Source organism: Piliocolobus tephrosceles, chromosome 16 (assembly GCF_002776525.5).
Source record: "Piliocolobus tephrosceles isolate RC106 chromosome 16, ASM277652v3, whole genome shotgun sequence".
Taxonomy (NCBI): domain Eukaryota; kingdom Metazoa; phylum Chordata; class Mammalia; order Primates; family Cercopithecidae; genus Piliocolobus; species Piliocolobus tephrosceles.
Genome location: NC_045449.1, coordinates 198,986 through 211,661, shown reverse-complemented (window position 1 = coordinate 211,661; position 12,676 = coordinate 198,986).

Here is a 12,676-nt window from a genome sequence, read left to right as displayed (position 1 = left end):
TGCTTGATTTGGTGTCACTTGCGTTTCTGAACTTGGTCCTCCTGGCCTGTGGTCCTGCCAGGGGAAGAGCAGAGTGGCCAGGCTGGGTGCTGGCAAAGGAGGCGTCTCTGCTGCACACATGGCACACGTGCAGGACGAAGACCAGCTGATTGCCTACACGCCTTGGGGGGTGTGTGGTCCCGCTCACTCAGAGACGGCTGCTAGCACATTCCACCCTTTCTTTCTTTTCTTTTCTTTTCTTTTCTTTTTTTTTGATACGGAGTCTCTCTCTGTGTCGTCCAGGCTGGAGTGCAATGGCACGATCTTGGCTCACGGCAAGCTCCACTTCCTGGGTTCAAGCGATTCTCCTGCTTCAGCCTCCTGAGTAGCTGGGACGACAGGCGCCCACGACCATGCCTGGCTAAGCCTCAGCCTCCCAAGGTGCTAGGGTTACAGGCGTGAGCCATTGTGCCTGGCCTCCCTGTGAATTTTATTTTGTTTTTTAAATTTTAAGACAAGGTCTCACTCTGTCACCTAGGCTGGAGTACGGTGGCTAGATCATGGCTTACAGCAGCCTCAAACTCCTGGGCTCAAGGCCCCCTCCCACCTCAGCCTCCTGAATGGCTGGGGCTACACCATTGCCACCACCCCCGGCTAATTTTTGTATTTTTAGTAGAGACGGGGTTTCACCATGTTGGCCAGGCTGGTCTCGAACTCCTGACCTCAGGTGATCCACCCGCCTCGGCCTCCTGAGTAGCTGGGGTTACAGGCATGAGCCACCGCACTGGCCTCCTTCCACCCTTTCATATAACCAGAAGCACATATCAGCACTTCTCAACGTTTTTACTGCAGCATTTTTTCTTCAAATGAAATCTTACCTGGAAGCCTGATAGATGAAGAAGAAAAAGCTGAGTTGCTCTGGATTGAGCTGTAATAACCCGCCTTGTTCCCAGCCCCCTGCTTCTACCTGCACAGTCCTGAAGAAGTACCCGGCACCCCTGGCTCCTTGGAACCCAGGTTGAGAGCCTCTTGGCGATTATATCCATCTGTCTGTCTCTCTCTCGGCAGCACCTGCTGCTGCTCCCATGGGGATATGTTGCTGATGATGTTTTGTTTTTTTTTTTAAAGCATCAGAACATTTTCTTTTTTCCATCAGTAGCTTGTTTGCACCATGAAAAGGTCAGCAAAGAGATCCTTGTCATCCTCCTCCTCTCTGCAGAAGGACGTCAGGCTATAAACGCTCCCTCGCTGTGCCAGGGTTCATTTCATTACCCTTGTCCTCCTGGAGGCACCTCCGGGAAGCTGTTCCGTTTGCACGTCTGTCAGGTTATCTGTGCTTCAGTTTGCCTTCGTCCTGAAGAGCCGCCCCCAGCAGGGGCCCGGTCCAGGCAGCCGGGGCTTCGGGAAGCGATGGGATGCTGACGCCCTGGCCCCACCCCCACTGCTGTAAGGACTATATTGGATGCCTTTTCAGAAAACGTGCCCTTTCTAACCAAAAAAAAAAAAAAAAATGCTTGAAATGTGTAAAAGTGGCCAGACGAACAACGCAGAGGGCTGCCCTCTAAGAGGAAGCGTCCCAAGTCTGCTCAGTTTTGGACGGCGTGACCGGGGGACGTGGTGGGGCCTTGCCTGGCTTGCGTCCACGAGGAGAATCCAGGCCTTGGTTTGGCTCCAGCTGGGCCTGCCTGGTGGCTGCCACTTATTGACTTAAGTCCCAGTGATTCAGCTCCTCATCGGTACGCCGTGGGTCTCCCCTGACAGCGGTGGTGGGAGGGAGAGCGGCCGCCTCCTCCCTGTGCGGGGCCTTGTCTGGGTGAAGCCCCTCCGTTCCGGTAGGTGTCTGGGTCTCATGGCTCCCTCTGGAGCATTGAAACATTGGAAGACGCCTCCGTTTTCCTGGAGTCGGGGCCCAGTTCATGCAGGGGTTCTCCCAGAACTTGGCTAACTTCCGGGGAAAAGGCTTTTCCGGGGAAAAGGCTGGGAGAGCGTCTGGTTAATCGTTGACTGGAAACTCGCTTTTCCAGGCTGCCCCAGGTCCTCAAGAGGCAGCTGGGGCTGGAGAACAGGCCTCGTGCCCCGCTGGTACCTCCAGTGCTCTTTCTGTGTGGTCCTTTGAAACACCCCAGTGGACAGAGATGGATTTGGGGGTGCGGGGCAGCGGGGTTGTGTGCTAGCAGCAGACGGGCCTGGGGTCAGGCAGAGAATGGGGGCCACGCAGCTGAGCAGACCAGAACTTGCTGCTTGTGTTGCGTGTTATGCTGTGGGCAGGACCGGCCCAGGGGCTGCAGGCTCTGTGCTCCCTCCTCTGGGATACTCACCTTTGGTGACAAGTCCCCAGATAACTGTGAGATGGGGCCAAAAAACCCAAGGGCCCCAAAGAAAGCAAAAAAATAAAGTGCCGAGGCCACGTGTCTTAGAGCAGGAGGGGATTTTTGAAGACTTTAGAAGGCCGCGTGGCCAGCGGACTTGGTCAGGAGCAACTGTCAGGACTCAGCACTCCCCAAACGCATACGCAGGGGCCCGTTCCAGGACCCTTGCCCCTCGGGGTGCTGTTCCATTTACAACCTATATATACATTTACCTCGTCAGGCACACAGACAAGCATTTCAATGTTTTCCTGTTGATTTATTTTCATGTGTATTAGAGCATAACTTGTTTTTTTTTCAGTTGCCTTCTATTTATGGCATATGGGATGGTTTTTCTATTTATGGTGGAGATATGAAGTTTCCTTGGAAAATAAATTTGTTCAAGTAAAAGAGTGGGTTGATTTAAAGGGAAATACTAAGTAAAGAATAGTACGGGAGCCACACGGGGACGGCAGGTGGCACGGGGAGGCCTGCGCTTTGGAAATTGCATGCTGGAGGAATTCAGAGATGAGAAAAAGAAAGGCTCATGGAAGAGACAGGTGGGGTGCGGGAGGAGTGGAACCCAGCTAGGTGGAGATGGAGGGTGAGTCTGTACTTACAGGTCCTGAAATGTGGGCACGATTCTTGGTGTGATCTATTTTGGCTGCAGCAGGCGAGTCCTGCAGGGAAGAGAGGGTAGCGTGGGACTGTATGGTGGAGGACCGTCAGTCTCAGGGTGTGGCCTCTGAACTTTTCAGGAGGCAGTGGGAGCCGTTGAGGGTGCTTGAGGAGGGAGTGTTTCTTGACCGTCCTTGAAGAGTCTCGTTTTACCAGGACTGAAGGCAGATCACCAGTCAGGGACCCAAGTAGAGAGGGTTTCAGAAGCCAGACTAGGGCCATAGCCAAAGACAAGCCACCCAGGCCATCTGTTAGTGGCTTGGAGGGCAGCCTAGAGGCGCTGGAGAGAGGCGGGTCAGAGGTGGACGAGCTGAGCCCTGGCCCTCTGTGGGGAGGCCGTGGCTGATGGACAGGTCAGAAGTTGTGCATGGAGTCCTGGAAGGGAGGGGCATCTTCTGGCTGGGCTGGGAGGAGATGGTAAGAGCTACTCAGTGACCTCTTCCTGGAGTCTCCTGGCCTAGCACGGAGTGTTCTGGAATGTTCTGGAATGTTCTGGGGGAAGTGGGTGCGGTCAGCTGAAGGAAGCTCCTCTCTGGGCCAGAGTTCATGCGGGAGGAGGAAACCTGCTGTTTCCTGCCCTGTGGTTTGGCCCAGATGACCTTGGCTGATGGCCCCAGGCCAAGATTTCATTCATCATCAGGGTCTGCAGTTGTTTTACACTCCCATTTCATCCTTTCAGTGTGGAGAAGTTCACCAGCATGCAGGGACCAGCTTGGTTTAAAAAACAGGTTTGTTTTGTTTTGTGAGGGCCTGCTACATACCAGATACTGTGTTTGGAGCTATTTTTTTTTTTTTTTTTTTTTGAGATGGGGTCTCGCTGTGTTGCCAGGCTGGAGTGCAGTGGCGTGAACTCAGCTCACTGCAACCTCCGCCTCCTGGGTTTAAGTGATTCCCCTGCCTCAGCCTCCTCAGTAGCTGGGATTACAGGCACGCACCACCACGCCTGGCTAATTTTTGTATTTTTAGTAGAATGGGGTTTCACCATGTTGGCCAGGACGGTCTCGATCTCTTGACCTCATGATCTGCCTGCCTCGGTCCCCCCAAAGTGCTGGGATTACAGGCGTGAGCCACCACGCCTGGATAATTTTTGTATTTTTAGTAGAGATGGGGTTTCATTATGTTGGCCAGGCTGGTCTCAGTCTCGTGATCCGCCCGCCTCAGCCTCCTGAAGTGCTGGGATTACAGGCGTGAGCCACCGCGCCTAGCCTGGAACTTTTACTCGGTTACCACAATTCACTATGGACAAAACCTGTTGAGAAATGCATTATTTATTACCTCTGTCATACAGAGGAAGAAATGGAGTGGAGGGACGTGTAACAAGCCCCAAAGTAAACCACTGGTGAGCTGTAGAGTCCAATTGCAAACTTACGCCTCTGAAAAGAAGGCCGTGTCTGCAGTAGTGAGACTGTGGACACACTGTTTAACTTGGTGGAAGCTAATTGGCCTCTGTGCTCCTGTGTGTGGGTGTGGGCTGTCCCTGCAGTGTGCTGGGCACATCTGTAGTATCGGGGTGCTGATGGCACTCGCTGGGATTGCAGTGGAGATTGTGAGTGATGATATAGGTAAGGTGTTATAGGAATGTCAGCTACTGCTGCTGTTACTACATAAAACCAGAGTTGCAGAATCCTGAACTCGATTTTACTGAAAGACATTTTTGGAAGGAATATCTCTTAGGGTGGAGAAGAAGCATTATTCTCATCAAATTGAATTAATTAATTAGTACATTTTTAACATTTATTTCTATTAAAAAGTTTTTTTTTATACAGATGGGGGCTTGCTGCATTGCCCAGGTTGGTCTCGAACTCCTGGCCTCAAGCAGTCCTCCCACTTTGGCCTCCTAAAGTGTTGGGATTACAGGCGTGGTCCACTGTGCCCAGTCATTTTAATTTAAAAAATCATCAATATATGGTGGGTTAGAATGTGAATTTCACCTTAAAGCCGTTTTGAGTTTGGGCTGGTGATTTCTGGGCACGCTCCTGGTCCCTGGATGTTGGGAGATGTGGGTGACATGGGGAAGGGGAGGGTCTGTTCACTTTCCTCAGTTTTCAGCTTGACTTCAGTGAAAGCTCGAGGTGCACTTGGCTATTTCTACGGCTTCGGCATTCCCAGCTCTGCCCAAGATGGTGCCAGCGAGCTGTGACCTCAGGGCAGTCACTCACCTGCCCAGACCAGTTTCCCTCCTGCCCAGCTACCCTACTTCCCTGAGTGAGTTTCCTCTTCCTTTCTGGCACTTCTGGGAGGACAGTTCTCTCCCTGGAATGCCGCCTTCTGCCTGCCAAGTCGCTCCTTTTCCCTCTGAACCCTGCACCACATTCTTCTCTTTGAAGCCCTCCGGGACAGCCACAGAGCAAGATCTTCCCTGCGCCTTCTCTTGGCTCCCAGTGTTCTTTGCGTGGCCCCAGCATTTATTGGAGCCACTGTCCGCGTCGTTCGGGATTCGTCTCGTGCACCGTGCAGCACCGTGCAGTACGCACTGGCTCTTCGGAGGCAGCACAATGGAGGTGACCCTTCTCCCCGTGCACCTTCCAGAGACTGACACGTCAACAAAGAAATAAACACAGATTCCAACTGTGGTGCCTGTGATGAAGAATAAGAATTGGGGCCCAGTATTTGTCGACCTTTCAGTGTTCTGCACTCCCAAGGGAGGGCTGCGTGGTGGGTATAGAACACAGGCGTGGACAGTACGTACCTTCCTCCTTTGGCAAAAACAGGGATGACGAGCTCCTGTGGTTAATCCACACAAAAGCGTTGGGGACGGTGTGACACCCAAAGGTAATATTAGTGGCATGGCAAGATTCTTCCCCATGGATGACGATGGGTGTGGTATTTTTTTTCTCTATGAAGAAGAAAATTTTAAATTTTTTCATTGCATTTGGTAGCACTTTTTTGTTTTTTTGAACAGTGTTAGGATTACAGAAAAAAATTGAACAAGAAGTACAGAGTTCCCATCTCAGCTTTTACCTCTTTCAATTTCCCATGATTAACATCTTGCTTTAGTGTGGTACATTTGTTACAATAAACGTGGTAATACTGATACGTTATTATTAACCAAGATGTATAGTGTACACTTAGGGTTCTATCTTGGAGGTGTAGGTTCTATGGGCTTCAAAAAATGTGTAAAGACATGTGTAGAGAATAATAACTTCACTGCTTTCAAAATCTCCTGCAATCCATTTCCTCTTTCTTCCTTTTCCACCCCAAATCCCTGGTCTTTCTGTTGTCTCCATAGTTTGGCTTTTTTCAGAATGTAATAGACGTAGTTGGAACAGTGCCCTAAGTAGCCCTTTCAGACTGGTTTCCTTCTCTTAGCAGTACGCATTTAAGATTCCTCCATGTCTGTCTGTGGCTTGCCAGCTCTTTTTTTTTTTTTTTTTTTAACAACTCCTTGCAGAGAAGTGTTACCCTATAGACAGTCTGCCCAGAGTAGCCTCATTTTTCTTTTCCTTTTTTTTTTAGACGGAGTCTCGCTCTGTCGCCCAGGCTGGAGTGCAGTGGCCGGATCACAGCTCACTCTGCCTGTGAGTGAGATCTGCACGCTCTGCCTCCTGGGTTTACACCATTCTCCTGCCTCAGCCTCCCCAGTAGCTGGGACTACAGGCGTCCGCCACCTCTCCCGGCTAGTTTTTTGTATTTTTTAGTAGAGACGGGCTTTCACCATGTTAGCCAGGATGGTCTCAATCTCCTGACCTTGTGATCCGCCCGTCTCAGCCTCCCAAAGTGCTGAGATTACAGGCGTGAGCCACCGCGCCTGGCCCATTTTTCTTTTAATTAATTAAATTAATGTTTTTTTTTTTTTTTGTAGAGACGGGATTTCGCTATTATGCCGAGGCTGGTCTTGAATTCCTAGCCTCAAGTAATCCTTCCACCTCGGCCTCCTAAAATGCTGGGATTACAGGCACGAGCCATCCTGCCCAATCCTACTAGCTCATTTTTTCAAATCGCTGAATAATGTTTCATCGTATGAATATATGGTACCATATTTTGTTTATTCACTTGATGGACATCTTGGTTGCTTCCAAGTTTTTGCAACTATGAATAAATATTTAGTCAACATGAGGGTGCCGGTTCTTGAACAGAGATAACTCTTCAGTTCATTTGCATAAATGGTCAGTTCATTTGCATATATCAAGGAATGTGCTTGCTGGATTCTTCGGTAAGAGTATAGTCAACTTTGTAACAAAATACCTTCCTAAGTGGCTGTACTGGTTTTTGTTTTTTGGAGCAGAGTCTTGCTCTGTCACCCAGGCTGGAGCTGAGTGTGGTTGTGCTGTCACTCCTCCCTGCTGCCTCGAGCTCTGGGGCTCAAGCCATCCTCCCATCTCAGCCTCCCAAGGAGCTGGGACTGTGGGCATGTGCCCTCACACCTGGCTAAACATGTTTTTATTTTTCATAGATACGGAGTCCCACTGTGCTGCCCGGGTTGGCTGTGCCGTTTTGCAGTGTTATGAGGGTTCCTGTTGCTACACATCCTTACCAGCATTTGGTGATGTGAGTGTCACCAGCATTTGGTGATGTCAGTGTTTCGAATCTGGGCTGTTCTAATAGGTGTGTCGTAGTATCTTGTTTTAATTTGCAATTCTCTAATTATATATCATGTTAGGCATCTTTTCATTGGCTTGTTTGCCATGTGTATATCTTCAGTGAAGTGTCTGTTGTTTGTTTTCTTATTTTTGACAAAATAGTGTTTTTCTATTTAGAATCTTCTCTGTTGTCTCTGACTTACCTGAAAGGAGAAGGAAAAAAGATTATGTGTGTACACGGGATGGCTATGAAATGGTGTGGCTGTGTCCCCACCCAAATCTCATCTTGCATTCCCACCTGTTGTGGGAGGGACCCGGTGGGAGGTCACTGAATCACGGAGGCAGGTCGTTCCCGTGCTGTTCTCGTGATAGTGAGTAAGTCTCACGAGAGCCGATGGTTCTATAGGGGGGAATTTCCCTGTGTGAGCTCCCTCTTTTCCTGCCACCATCCATGTAAGATGTGACTTGCTCCTTCTTGTCTTCCACCGTGGTTGTGAGGCTTCCGCAGCCACGTGGAACTGTAAGTCCATTAAACTCTTTCTTTGGTAAATTGCCCAGTCTCGGGTAGGCCTTAGCAGCAGCATGAAAACGGACTAATACAACTGCGATGGGGAAAGGCCCCAAACACACATCCTTCTGTCCAGCACAGAGTACCATGAAGTGTGAGAAGTTGGACTATGCTTGTGGTTAAGAGCTTATGCTTGGAGTTCAAATCCTGGACCTTTGTCACTTACCAGCTGTCATTCACCTCTCTGAGCCTCAGTTTGCTCACCTGTACAATGGGGGTGTTAAAACCTGCCTCACAGGGTTACTGCGAAAGATAAAGGAGATGATTCCATAAAGCACTTGGCACTAAGCCTGGCAAATGGTAAGCCCTCAATGGTGGTTCTCCTAATTGGTCATTGACAGACAAACCTTTCACCTCCCCCATGTGACATTTTGTGTTTCCCTTATGTCCTGGCCTTTGAGACTCAGAGCCCACTAGCATCCCATCTGTCCTTACAGTGCAAAGTCGGTGTGTGTGTGTGTAGACGGGGAGCACGCATGCCCCAGCAGGGTGTGTGTGCAGACGGGGAGCATGCATGCCCCAGCAGGGTGTGCACGCAGATGGGGAGCATGCATGCCCCAGCAGGGTGTGCACGGAGATGGGGAGCACGCATGCCCCAGCAGGCACCTACTTCTCAGCCTCAGGGCACTGCTCCTGGCCTCCTCTCACTTGACCCAGGACTCAGTTCTGTAGCCAGTCCTGGGTGGCTGTTTCTGTTTCCCCAAGCCTGGCTACACAGGTGTAGAAACCCCAGCGACCCCCCTTCCAGCTTCTCTGAGCACAAACCCCTGGTGGGTTTGTTCGAGGAAGTTCCTGCTAATGGCAATGAGTAGTTAGAGAGGTGGGAAAGTGACCAGGCAGACGGAGTCCTCACAGCAGGGGCTGTAGACTTGCCAGCTACTGGCACCTTTGCGGATGGGATTTAGGGTGTTGTGCTTGTTTGTTTGCCTTTGAGACAGAGACTCACTCTGTTGCCCAACCTGGAGTGCAGTGGTATGATCACGGCTCTCTGCAGCCTTAACCTCCCCAGGCTCAGGTGACCCTCCTACCTCAACCTCCCAAGTAGCTGGGATTACAGGTGCATGGCACTGAGCCCAGCTAATTTTTTCTTTGTGTGCGTGTTTTTTTTTTTTTCAAAGACAAGGTTTCACCATGTTGCCCAGGCTTGTTTCAAACTCTTGGGCTCAATGGATCCTCCCCCCTTGGCCTCCCAAAATGCTGGGACTACAGACGAGGATGGTTTTTGATATGGCCTCACCAAAGGCCTCCTGCCTCTCTCAGCAAGGCCACGTGGCCTTTCTCCTCATGCTGATTCCTCTTCCCAGTAGATACACTTTCTATTCATCAGGCCTCCTGCCCAGCCTCCTGCCCAGATGTGAGCCCCTCTGGGCATTTCCCACAATACAGAAGAGGATGATGGTGAGGGTAGTGACGATTGATGGTGACAATGCCTGATGGTGGTGAATATGATGATGGTGATAGTGATGGTGATGATAGTGATGACTGTGATGGTGATTGACAATGACGGTGATGATGATGAGGGTGATGATAGTGGTGTTGGTGATGATGATGGTAATGATGATGGTGATGACAGTGATGATGACAATGTCTGATGGTGATGGTGATGATGACTGATGGAGGTGAATATGATGATGATGGTGACAGTGATGGTGATGATAGTGATGATGGTGATGATGAGGGTGATGATAGTGGTATTGGTGATGATGATGGCGATGGTGACAGAGATGACAGTGATGGTGATAGTAATGATGATGACTGGTGGAGGTGAATATGATGATGATGGTGGCACTGATGGTGATAGCGATGATGGTGTTGGTGATGATGACACTGATGGTGGTGATGATGTGGATGGTGATGATAATAATGTCTGATGGTGGTGATGGTGATGATGACTGATGGTGATGATGGTGAATTTGATGGTGATGATGACAGTGATGATGATGATGGTGATAGTGCTGATGGTGGTGAATATGATGATGTTGGTGACAGTGATGGTGATGATGGTGATGATGGTGAGGGTGATGATAGTGGTATTGGTGACGATGATGGCGATGATGGTGACAGAGATGACAGTGATGGTGATAGTAATGATGATGATGATGGTGATGATGAGGACAGCCATGATGGCCCTACCCTGAGAGTGCACACTGTGACAGGCTTTATGCTGGTTCTGTTACCTGCACCACCTCTATCAGGTTTTCTCAACTCAAGTGCTTTGGCGTTTAGGCTGGATAACTCTGTCATGGGGGCTGGTTTGTGCCTCAGGGATGTTTAGCAGCATTCCTGGCCTCTACCCACTGGATGGATAGTGGTTAGTAGCACCCCCTACTATGTCTCCAGATATTTCCAAAAGTCTCTTGGGTGACAAAATCACTCTGATTCAGAACCACCGATTGAATTTATTCTTCCCAGTAGCCCCAGGAGGCAGCTACTCATTTATGGATGATGCACCTAAGGCTTAGAGAAATGAAGGAAGTTGCCCAAGGTCACCAAGCTCATAATTCACAGAGCCAGAATGCAAACCTCAGATACGTGACCCTGAGCCCGGACCTGTAACCACGGCCCTTTGTCACCTGGCAGAAGAAGAGAATTCGTCAGCCTGCTCGCGGGGCTACCTGGAGTGTGTGACCGGGTTGAACGCCTGCTTGGTCAGCCCCAGCATCCTTTGCCAGATTCATTTGGAGGTAATAAAAACAGTGGCTCTGCCCATTTTCTGACTCGCTTTGAACTCAGAGAGCTGAATGTGTTAAAGTAGAGACTGTCTCCACAGTCCCCAGTCCTGTGCCACGACAGGGAAGTCCTGCATCTCCTTCCTTCAGGCAGCCGTGTCACCTGGTGTGTCACCTGTGGACACCTCTGGGGAGCAGAAACAGGCATGGATGTGTTTTTTTGTGAGTGGGAGCTCCCAAGGTCCTCGTCTGTGTTCTCCTAATGTTGTGAACCTGGTTTTTATGGGTTGAATGCCCAAGCGATCTACTTGTAATTTTGCTTTTATAATAATTTGTTACAAATAATTAAAAACATATAGCAAAGTGGAACAAATGTTATCATGAAACTTACATGCCTGACCTTCGGATTCCATCACTGACAATTTCCTGTATCTGTTGTGGTGTTTCTTGTTTTTGGAACCCAGATTAGCATCACGTCTGGCTGGTTGGTCAATGAGACACTATAAATTCTCTGTGAGGAGAAGAAATTCATAACATACCCAGTGGACATGAGGCAAAGATGGTCTTCATTCACCAGAGTAATGGGGGAGGTCATGGATGACCTTCTAATCACCATCACCAATCATCACCACAAACAAACCCCATTCCCTTTTGCCGTCACCCTTCCCCGACCCCAAGAAGCCCTAGCAACCACGAATCTACTTTCTGTCTCTATAAATTGGTCTGTTGTGAATATTTTACGTAAATGGAATAATATAATATGTGGTCTTTTGTGACTGGCTTCTTTTAGCAGATTTTCAAAGTTTGTCTGTGTTGTAGCAGGAATTGATACTTCATTCCTTTTTATAGCCAAATAATATTCCTTTGTATGGATACATCATATTTTGTTTGTCCTTTTTCCAGTTGATGGACATTTGTGTTGTTTTCCGTTTTGGCTTTTGTGAATGCTGCTGCTGTGAACACTGGTGTACAGGTTTTTATTTGAACATCTGCTTTCAGTTCTTTTGGGTCTATGCCTGGGAGCGGAATTGTTGAGTCAGATGACAATTCTGTGTTAACTTGTTGAGGAACTGCCCAACTGTCTTCCATAGTGGCTGCACCATTTTCCATTCCCACCAAAAAGGCACAAGTGTGCCAGTTCCTCCACATCCTCACGAACACTTGTTATTTTTCATATTTTTTCGTATAGTCATCTTAGTGGATGTGAAGTGGTATCTCCTCGTAGTTTTGATTTGTATTTTCCTGATGGTTAATGATGTTGAGTCTTTTTTCAGGTGATTTTTGGGCGTTTGCATATCTTCTTTGGGGAAATGTCTTTTCAAATCCTTTGCCGGTATTTAAATGGAATTGTCATTTTGTTGAGTTGTGAGAGTTATTTATATAGTCTAGATACTAGACCCTTATCAGATACGTGGTTTGCAAATATCTTCTCCCATTCTATGGGCCGTCTTTTCACCTTGTTGATAGTATCCGTTGATGCACAAAGCTGGAAATTATGGTAGCGTCAGCCAGGCACCGTGGTGTATGCCTGTCATCTCAGCAACCTGGGGATCGAGGTGGGAGGATCACTTGAGCCCAGGAGTTTGAGATGAACCTAAATAACATGGCAAGACCCCTGTCTCAAAAAAATTATGATAAAAAGTCCAATTGGTCTCTCTTCTTTTGTCATGTATGGTGTCATCTAAGAAATCATAAGCAAATCTTAGAAGACACCGAAATATAGATGACACCTGTCTAAGAAAACATTGCCAAATCTGAAGTCATGAAAATTTACCCTGACATTCCTTGCAAGAATTTCATAGTTTTAGCTCTTGTTTTAGGTTTGAGCTGTTTGAGTTAAATTTTACAATGGTGTGACCTCAGGGTCCACGTCATCCTTCTGCACGTGGCTTTCCTCTTGTCCCAGCAGATGTTGAA